General features: G+C 45.7%; 1 protein-coding gene across 1 annotated transcript in view; it reads right to left on the reverse strand.

The window, feature by feature from the left end:
- Positions 1-610, reverse strand: part of PPP1R3B (protein phosphatase 1 regulatory subunit 3B) — a 17,847-nt gene extending 17,237 nt beyond the window's left edge. The window contains exon 1 of the mRNA XM_042449406.1: positions 454-610. The gene's annotated coding sequence lies outside the window, so the exon portion shown is untranslated. The remainder of the gene's footprint in view (positions 1-453) is intronic.
- Positions 611-9,224: the final 8,614 nt, after the last annotated feature.

A 9,224-nucleotide genomic window follows, 5' to 3' on the forward strand; every position in this document is an offset into this window, starting at 1 on the left:
GGTCCGGGAAACGGAGGACGCACCCAGTCGCCCTGAATGTGCTTCTTAGCCTTGCTCAAAAAATGGAGGACCTTTTGGAATCCCTCCTGGGCCAGAAGGCTGAAATGGAGGGCAGGGTCCGGGAAAAAGAGGATGCGCCTGATCTCCCTGGATATGCTTCTTAGTGGTGCTCAAAAATAGATGAGCTTTTGGAATCCCTCCTGGCCAGAAAGTTAAAATGGAGGACATGGTCCGGGAAACGGAGGACGCACCCAGTCGCCCTGAATGTGCTTCTTAGCCTTGCTCAAAAAATGGAGGACCTTTTGGAATCCCTCCTGGGCCAGAAGGCTGAAATGGAGGACGCGTCCAGGAAAAGGAGGACCCAGCGGAGCTCCAACTGAGCCAGCCGGAAAGCCCAGCAAAGGCCCCTTTAAAGCTTCCTGCCGCTTCTGCCATTCCCTTCCTCCCCCGTACCTGGAGCCCTAATCCTGGCTGCCTGGAGGGTCCTCCGCTTTTGCACCGGGGGCCAGGTCCTCCTGCTCTTCCCGGGGCGGATCCGTCTGCAGCAGGGCCAGTGCCAGCGTGGATGCACCTCCCGCGCGTCCGGATCACTCCTTAAGGCCCAGCCTTCTCCGGTGGCAAACCCTCCCGCAGGAGGAGAAGCTGCGTCTGAGCCAATGGGTGTGTTTCGAACGTCCCGGGCCAGCCAATGAGAGCGCAGCTTCTGTTGCTGTTGAGTCCCCGGGGAAAGAGCAGGAGGCTGGCGCGTGAACTGCAGGCTGGATCTGTGGCTGCAAAGGAGTGACTGATGATCAAGGAGCAGCAGCCCTGGAGCACGGGGGCCTCGGGTGGGATCAAGGGAGGGGAAGGTCGCAAGGGCCCTCTGCGTCCACGCTGCAAGATTACCACACTTTGACACCGCTTCAGCTGCCCTGGCTCCGTGCTTAGTGACCCTGGGAGTTGTAATTCGGACCACAGAGCTCAATGGAATTCTAGGGTCTGTATTTTTTGCCAGAGAGCTCAATGTTATGTCATTCTGACTCCATGCAGTGGAATAATGGAATTTGTAGTTTTTGCCAGGGAGCTCAATGTTATGTTACCCTGGCTCAGGGCTATGGAATGCTGGGAGGTGTGGTTTTTGCCAGGGAGCTCAATGCTACGGAATTCTAGGATCTGTAGTTTTGTCCGAGAGCTCAATACTATGTCACTCTGGCTCCATGCTGTGGAGTACTGGGAGTTGTAGTTTTGTCTGAGAGCTCAAAGATGTGGAATACTGGGAATTGTAGTTTTGTCCAAAAGTACATGTCATTCTGGCTCAATGCAACAGTTGTACTTTTGTCTGAGAGAGCTCAATGCTATGTAATTCTGGCTCCTGCTATGGAATACTGGGATTTGTAGTTTTGTGAGAGGGCTCAGTGCTATGGCATGCTGAGGATGGTAGTTTTGTCTGTCAATGTAGAGAGTCAATGTAGCATAGCAGTTTGAGCATTGGACTGGCATCTCTGCCCACGCAACCACACAACCACAACATTCCCCCTCAGATTAGAAAAGGAAAGGCCACACAGTATTTGGGAGAAGCAGGAACAACATTGCCATTTGCCTTTATGAAGGTATGAAGAAATGTACCAAACGTGTTACTTAGTATATTAATATGCCAGGCTGCATTGTTCTTTTCTGCCCCCACTGTGGCCCTTATCAGATGAGTGTGGAACTGGGGGTTTTGCGCACTGGGTGGTTCGAATTTGCGTTATTTCGCAAAGTACCATCATACCAGCATTCGAATGGCCCAATCCGCACTCACGTGAATGCGCGAGCTGCCGAACTGAATGCGTACTGGCTCCTCTTTTTGGAGCGTGTTGGCCAGTGCGCTGATAAGGGGATTGGCGATATCCGGATTTTTTCTCTGTTTCGATCCTCGTGCGAATGGGTGATGGTTGGAATCGCCCGTCCTGACTCCGCGCAAGAACCCCCAGATTCCAATTTTTACTTCCGGTGGGTCTTTCCTCTTGCCGGTTCCAGGGAAGCGGGGGGGGGGCGGTTCCAGCAGCCTCCTCCTCCTCCTCCCGGCTTGAGAGGCATCCCTGGCTGCATCCCAGGCAGGGAAGAGGTGCGGGGGCCGCTGGAATCGCGGTTTCAGCAGCCTCCTCCTCCTCCTCCCGGCTTGGGAGCCAGCCTAGGCTGCCTCTCAAGCCGGGAGGAGGAGGAGGAGGCCACTGGAACGGCGGCGATTGCAGCAATTCTAGCGGCCCCGCGCCTGTTCCCTGCCTGGGATGCAGCCAGGGATGCCTCCAAGCCGGAGGAGGAGGAGGAGGCGCTGGAACGGCGGCGATCGCCGCGATTCTAGCGGCCCCGCACCGTTTCCCTGCCTGGGATGCAGCCAGGCTGGATCCCAAGCCGGGGAGGAGGAGGAGAACCGTGGAATCACGGCGACCCAAGAAAGGCCATCCAGTCAACCTCTTTCCCATGCAGGAACTCTAATCAAAGCATCCCCATGACTTAGATGCCATCCAGCCTCTTTGACAGCCGCTGGAACTGCTCCTCCCACACCGAGCATACACACACACTCACACACACACATGCAGAACCGGGCATTGCTAATTTGTTGCAAGGGAAGGTCATGGTTACGTTAAAACCAAGCAGGAATGTAGAGAGGAAACAGTAATGGGCACAGTGTATCGCGATTGTTAATGTGCATGAGCTGGCTCTCCAGCTGTTTACCGGGCTGTCATGACGGGACCTCCCCTTTCACCCCAGAAGCGTTTAAGGTCGCAACCCATGCAGGGCACCACTGAGCATGTGCGAGGCGGCCGATACGAATCGGCCAATCCTCATGTTGAGCACCGGTGTGACAAAACATTCTGCACTGAATGCACTTCGCGCGAATGCGGATTGGCCAATTTGAATCCTGCCAATGCGGAAGGACTCCCAGGTATGACAGTACATTGCGTTATGACGCGAATTCGAATCGCCCAGTGCAGAAGACCCCCAGTTCCACACTCATCTGATAAGGGCCTGTGTTGCATCCAAACAACAGCCTTGTAAACTGGATTAGGTGCAGAGTGACCGGCTCAAGATGAATTTCATGGCAGACTCCTGGTTTCTCCTTGGGTCTCTTCCACTTCCAGTCCAACACCCATAACGCTGCACCGTATTACCTGTTTTGCCTCTTCTCTACTTGTCTGCATGCATGCATTACACCAATGCTTTTCTTGGCACTTGTGACTAGTTTTATCATGTGTCTCTGATAAACCAGGATTTCTTGTTGTGTGCCTCCAAGTCATTTCTGATTTGTGGCAACCCTAAGGCAAACCTTACATAGGGTTTTCTTTTCCTTTGTCATTGCAATCCTCTGAAGCTGAGAGAGTGTGACTTGCTCCAAGTCACCCAATGGGCTTTTGTGCCCAAGCGTGGAATCGAACCCTGGTCTCTAACATACAAACCACTGCACCATACTGGATATCTTTTCACATTCCTTGAAGTGCAGTACAGTCGGCCCACCTTATCCACAGATTTTTTTATCCACAGATTCAAGCAGCAATGGTTTGAAAATATTCTCTCTTTCTCTCTCTCTCTCTCTCTCTCTCTCTCTATATATATATATATATATATATCAAACCTTGTTTTTGCATGTATATAGTAACAACATCTGATCCTTGTGATGCGTAACCTCAACTCGGGGCCAGAAGCTCCCATTAGAACTAAATACATAGAAACAGAATGGTTCCCGGTTGGTAAAGCAGTCAGGTAAGGCTGCATATTATCATCCTATTTATTCAACCTTTATGCAGAAAATATCATTTGTACATTCTCTGAAGATGCCAGCCACAGATGCTGGCGAAACGTCAGGAAGAAACTCTTCTAGAACATAGCCACATAGCACGAAAAACCTACAAAAAACTATGGATGCTGGCCAGGAAAGCCTTCGACTTCCCATATAGTTAAGAAAATCATATGTAGAAGGAATGTCACAGCCATCCAGCCCCCCATTTTCTCCAAATCCCAAAATATGCACTCCTCGACTAGGGGTAGGGGGAGGTTGAATTCATTTTTGCCTTGAGCCAATCCTGACTAAAATGGGATTATTTTGAAATATATTTACAAGTCCTTGTAAACAGCTGCTCATGGGACAGCCATCTGATAGTGGTCAAGGTACTTTGCCAAGAGGAAAAACAATTACAGAATTGCTAGAGTCATAGAGTTGGAAGAGACTTCAAGAGTCATCTATTCCAATCCTCTGCCAGAAAGACACTATTAAAGCACCTCTGAAAGGTGGCCATCCTACCTGTTAAAAACCTTCAAAGAAGAAGAACCCATCATACTCTGATTCAGTCTATGCCCATATCAAACAGCTTTTACAGTCAAGAGGTTCTTCTTAACATTTAGGTGGAATCTTTTTCCCTTCATAATTTGAATCTGCTGGTTCGTGTACCATTGTTCACAATAAATTTAATACACCTGTTTGCAAAAGTTCACACATATTGAATGCATGCGCAAATTCAGTGCTGAGCTCTCCCCAGGGTTGCTTGCGCACACTGTGCCAATTCTATTTATATATTCACAAACAAAACGTAGACAGAGATAACACACGCACGCACACATGCAGCCAATGTGCATTGTACGTCAAAGGGTGCAAAAGTACAGATCCCTCTCCCCAAGAAGTTGCTTTTTAAAATCGTTAGCTATCCTGTCTGCCAGTATAAACATTTGCAAGATTAGGTCAATAGGCCAGGCAAGAAAAGCATGGTTTCAGAGAAATGTGGCACTAAAGAGAAAAGTATGTAGAAGCTCATCTTGTCAGCAGAATGTAGCAGAATAGACAGATCAAGAAGCAAGCCAAGATCAGGGCTGAGAAGACAATTCAGCAGAGTATGCAGGGAGTGAGGAGAGCAAGAGCTTCAAGCTGGGGCGGGAGGGGGGGGATCTGGAAGCCAAGGAAGGTAGAGAAAAGGGTTTGATGTTGAGGAACAAAATTATTATACTATCTACATGTGTTTTCTTGACTATGGCAAAGCCTTCATCTGCATAAATCATGTAGAACTATGGAATGCCCTCAAAGAAATGGGAGTGCCGCTATACTTGAGCATCCTGAAGTGTAACCTGAAATCAGGACAAAAGTCTCCCATCAGAACTGAATATGGAGAAACAGAATTGTTCCCAACTGGCAAGGTGTTCAGGCAAGACTGCATGCCATCACCCTATCTATTCAGTCTCTATGCAGAAAATATCATACTCAGCAGGCTTAGACTGAGTCAGGAGGAGTGAAGGTGGGCTCTCGAGATTGGGTATCTTTTCACGTGACTTGAAGTGCAGCATTTTTCAAGAGAAAACATTCAGCTGTGAATTAGTAAGTGGAGTATGACAAAAAAAGTTAAGTCTTTAGGGTGTCACAACACTGGTGTTTTGGGTTAGCATGTATACAAGTAAGAACACCTGACTATCCTAACTCAGGACAAGAGAACTGAATATGGAAAAACAGAATGGTTCCCAATTGGCAAAGCAGTGTTAGCAAGTATATTGTATATTGGTTAGCATGTATATAGTAACAACATCTGATCGTTCTGATGCATAACCTCAACTCGGGGCCAGAGGCTCCCATTAGAACTAAATACAGAAAAACAGAATGGTTCCCGATTGGTAAAGCAGTCCGGCAAGGCTGCATATTATCATCCTACTTATTCAACCTGTATGCAGAAAATATCATTTGCATAGCAGGCTTAGAGTCAGAAGCAGGAGGAGTGAATATAGGAGGAAGGAACATCAACAACCTAAGATATGCAGATGACACAATATTATTAGCAGAAACAAAGATCTGGAGCAGTTACTTAAGAAGGTCAAGGAGGAAAGTGCCATGCTTAACATCAAGAAAACAAAAATAATGACCACAGAGGAGCTACAAGAATTCACCCTAGATAACAAGAACATTGAAACAGTCAAGGATTTCTCATGCCTGGGATCAAATATCGATCAGAACAGAGACTGCAGTCAAGAAATCAGAAGAAGACTAGGACTGGGAAAGGCAGCTATGAAAGAACTAGAAAAGATCCTAAAAAGTAAAGATATAACTCTGAACACCAAAGTGGGGATGGTCCGAGCAATTGTACCACCAACACCTTCAACATGCACGGATGTGAGAGTTGGACAGTAAAGAAAGCAGATAGGAAGGAAATAATTTCATTTGAGACGTGGCATTGAAGAAGAGTGCTGAGGATACAGTAGATGGCCAAAAAGTCAAACAAATGAGTTCTCGAGCAGATCAAGCCAGAAATCTCCCTGGAATCCAAGATGACGAAACTGAGGCTGTTGTACTTTGGACACATCATGGGAAAGTGTGAATCAGTGGAAAAGACAATGATGCTGGGAAGTTAGGGGACATGAGAAAGAGAAGAAGACCACACTGCAGATAGATAGACTCAAGAGGCCACATCCGATGTGGCAATGCAGGCATGTAAACACCCACTCAGCCCCATGCCAGCCCAGGGGCCAATCCAGCTTGGGACCTGGGCCAGGATCACATGGGTTTGGCTTGTGCTATCTTGGCCTGTCTGCTCAGGGCCTCGGTTTTTATCACAGAATTGCACCAGACTTTCAAGCTTCTCTTTTGGCATTGGAACCCAGCCTATCAAGATTTTGGCCTCCTGACCAATTAGCTTCCCTGTGTCTCCTGAAGTCCTACCCAGGTAGAATCGATGTGCATTACTGACACAGTGCACTGTTAGACAAAATGAAAATGCCAGCAGCAGTATATTGATAGAGTGCTATGATCCCCATGGTCTAATAAGGTATATGTTATACACTTAGAGCCTGATGTTTCTTTTTTCCATTTTTTAAAAATGGACAGCAGTTTCTCAGGAGGGTCTACCCACACTCCACAGTTGTAGCAGCCTGATCCATCTTTAACTGTCATGGCTCCAATCTATGGGACTGGTAATTTGGATCAGTGTTTAGGTTTCATGCTGGAGAGCTCTGATCCACTCTCCTGAACTTATATAGTTCCAGAGTAGCCTGAGGAAAGGAGTTGAAGCTTAAATTGAGATACCTTAGGAATTAGTATTAGTATTATTAATTTCTTACCTGTCTCTCCCTATGGATCAAGGTGGGGAACAACAGATTAAAGAGTAGGAACAAATAGACACATAACAATTAAAAACAGGGAATCTCAATTAAAAATTAAAAATATATAACCGGTTATAAGAGTATAACATCAGTTTTAAAAGCATACATATTAAAAAGAATCAATTCATAAACCTTTTGAAGAGACCTGGTTCCCTTTCCTGGACTATGTTAACAACAACACCAAATGTCCAAATGCACCAGCTCATCACTTGGGTTTCTGGAAGAGGAATCATACTCCGAAACAGTAACAGAAGACATTTAATTTCTCCTTCTGTTAGTTTGACCTTTGAAATATTCCTTCCACATTTTGTTTTGTTGTATTGTTCTTGTTGGAATTACCAAGTTTTTTCTTATTTAATTCATGTATATTGTCTTGATTGATCTTCTACAATAAAATAATCTTTTAAAAAAACCCAAAGCCCCAATCAATTCATAATTTAAAAACATTTCATTTAAAAACTATCTGGATAGGCCTACCAGATGAGATTGGGCTTAAATCTGCCAGACGAGATTGGTTTTAAATGCTGTTTTTAATGCGGGTGACATATCCAGCTACTGAATCTCTTCGAGCATGTCTTTCCACAATTTGGGGGAAGCTGATGAAAAAATCCTCTGGTTAACAGTTGCCAGCCTGGGCCTGGCTGACTGAAGTAAAATGTCCCCCAGAAGACCTGAGTATATGGGGTGGATTATATAGGAGAAGGCAATCACATAGGCAACCTGGACCCAAACTATGTAGGGCTTCACAGTAACAATCAACACTTTGTATCTTGCCCAGAAACTAACTGGCAAGCAGTGGAGCGATTTTAATATCGGTGTGATATGATGACTTTTAGATGTACCAGGAACCAATCTGGCTGCTGTGTTTGGAACTAACTGATGTTAGATTGGGGACCACTGTTCTAGTAGAAATGATGATGATGATGATGATGACAACGACGACGACAATGACCACTATATATTACATAGGACAGAGTCATGATAGTTAAAGTGGGATCAAACTGCTATAGTTTTGCAGTATGCATACACTCAAGTTTCAGCAGCTACTTCTTTCTGATAAGGCTCTTTTTCTGTTCAAGAACCACCCTGATATTTATCGTTAGGGAAAATCACTAAGATATATGCAGATGTATCTTATATCCCACAAGGCAAAAAGTAGCCAAGTGGGCAAATTTTAGCAGAAGAATTGTCAAAAGGGAAGAGCTAAGCATCCCTATGCAAAAGAGATAAGGGAAATAGCATGGTATAGTGGTTTGAGTGATGGATTAGGACTCTAGCAGTGCTCAAATCTCCACTGGGTGATTTTGGGCAAGTCACACTCTCTCAGCCTTGGAGAACAGAGATAGTACCCCCCCAACAATACGCAAAGGGATCTTACAGCATCTTTGAGACTAACTGAAAGAAAGAAGCTGGTAGCATGAGCTTTCCTAGACTTGAGCCTACTGTCTGAAGTGCATGTTTTACAGCTTATAGCAAAACCATAGCACTTTGATCCCATTTTAACAAACATCTGAGCAAGTAGGCTTAAGTCTACATATACGGGAAGCTACATGGTTACATACCGCAAAAAGCTGTGTTTTGCAATTTGCAGGAATTTTCATTTTTCTGCCCTGGAAACCAACATTTTAAATGGTGTTCTTAGCAGTATGTCCCAGTGATGCCATACAGTAGGAAACCTCTCAGCTGATTTCCTGTTGGCATTTCTGTGTTCCAGAGAGTGCCAGTAAAGGTTGGTATGTTTGTTGAGAGCATCTGTTGTGACTAACCGTAACATCACCTACATTACTGGGTCATCATCCTTCTTACTGTCCAGAGGTCAAAGCTAGACTTCCAATTGTGCTTGGAGGTCATAATGCTCTCCCAATTTGGCTTCAGTCAGTACCATCAGCTTTTCTTTCTTTCTTTTTTACTATTCTACTCTGAAAGAGAAATATTTATCAGCACGTGAAACCATAGATGGGGCTATTGGCAAAGATGGCATTGTTTTTTCCCCACATCACAAACAGATACGATTGCCAACTGGCAGGTCTTTTGTGCCTTTAACAGGTGCCTACTGGGCGGATGTGCAACAGTATAATCCTTGCTCCACACAGAAATGGAGATACGGGAACCAGTATTTGTCTGTCTGTCTG

Source organism: Sceloporus undulatus, chromosome 2, assembly GCF_019175285.1.
Source record: "Sceloporus undulatus isolate JIND9_A2432 ecotype Alabama chromosome 2, SceUnd_v1.1, whole genome shotgun sequence".
Lineage (NCBI taxonomy): Eukaryota > Metazoa > Chordata > Lepidosauria > Squamata > Phrynosomatidae > Sceloporus > Sceloporus undulatus.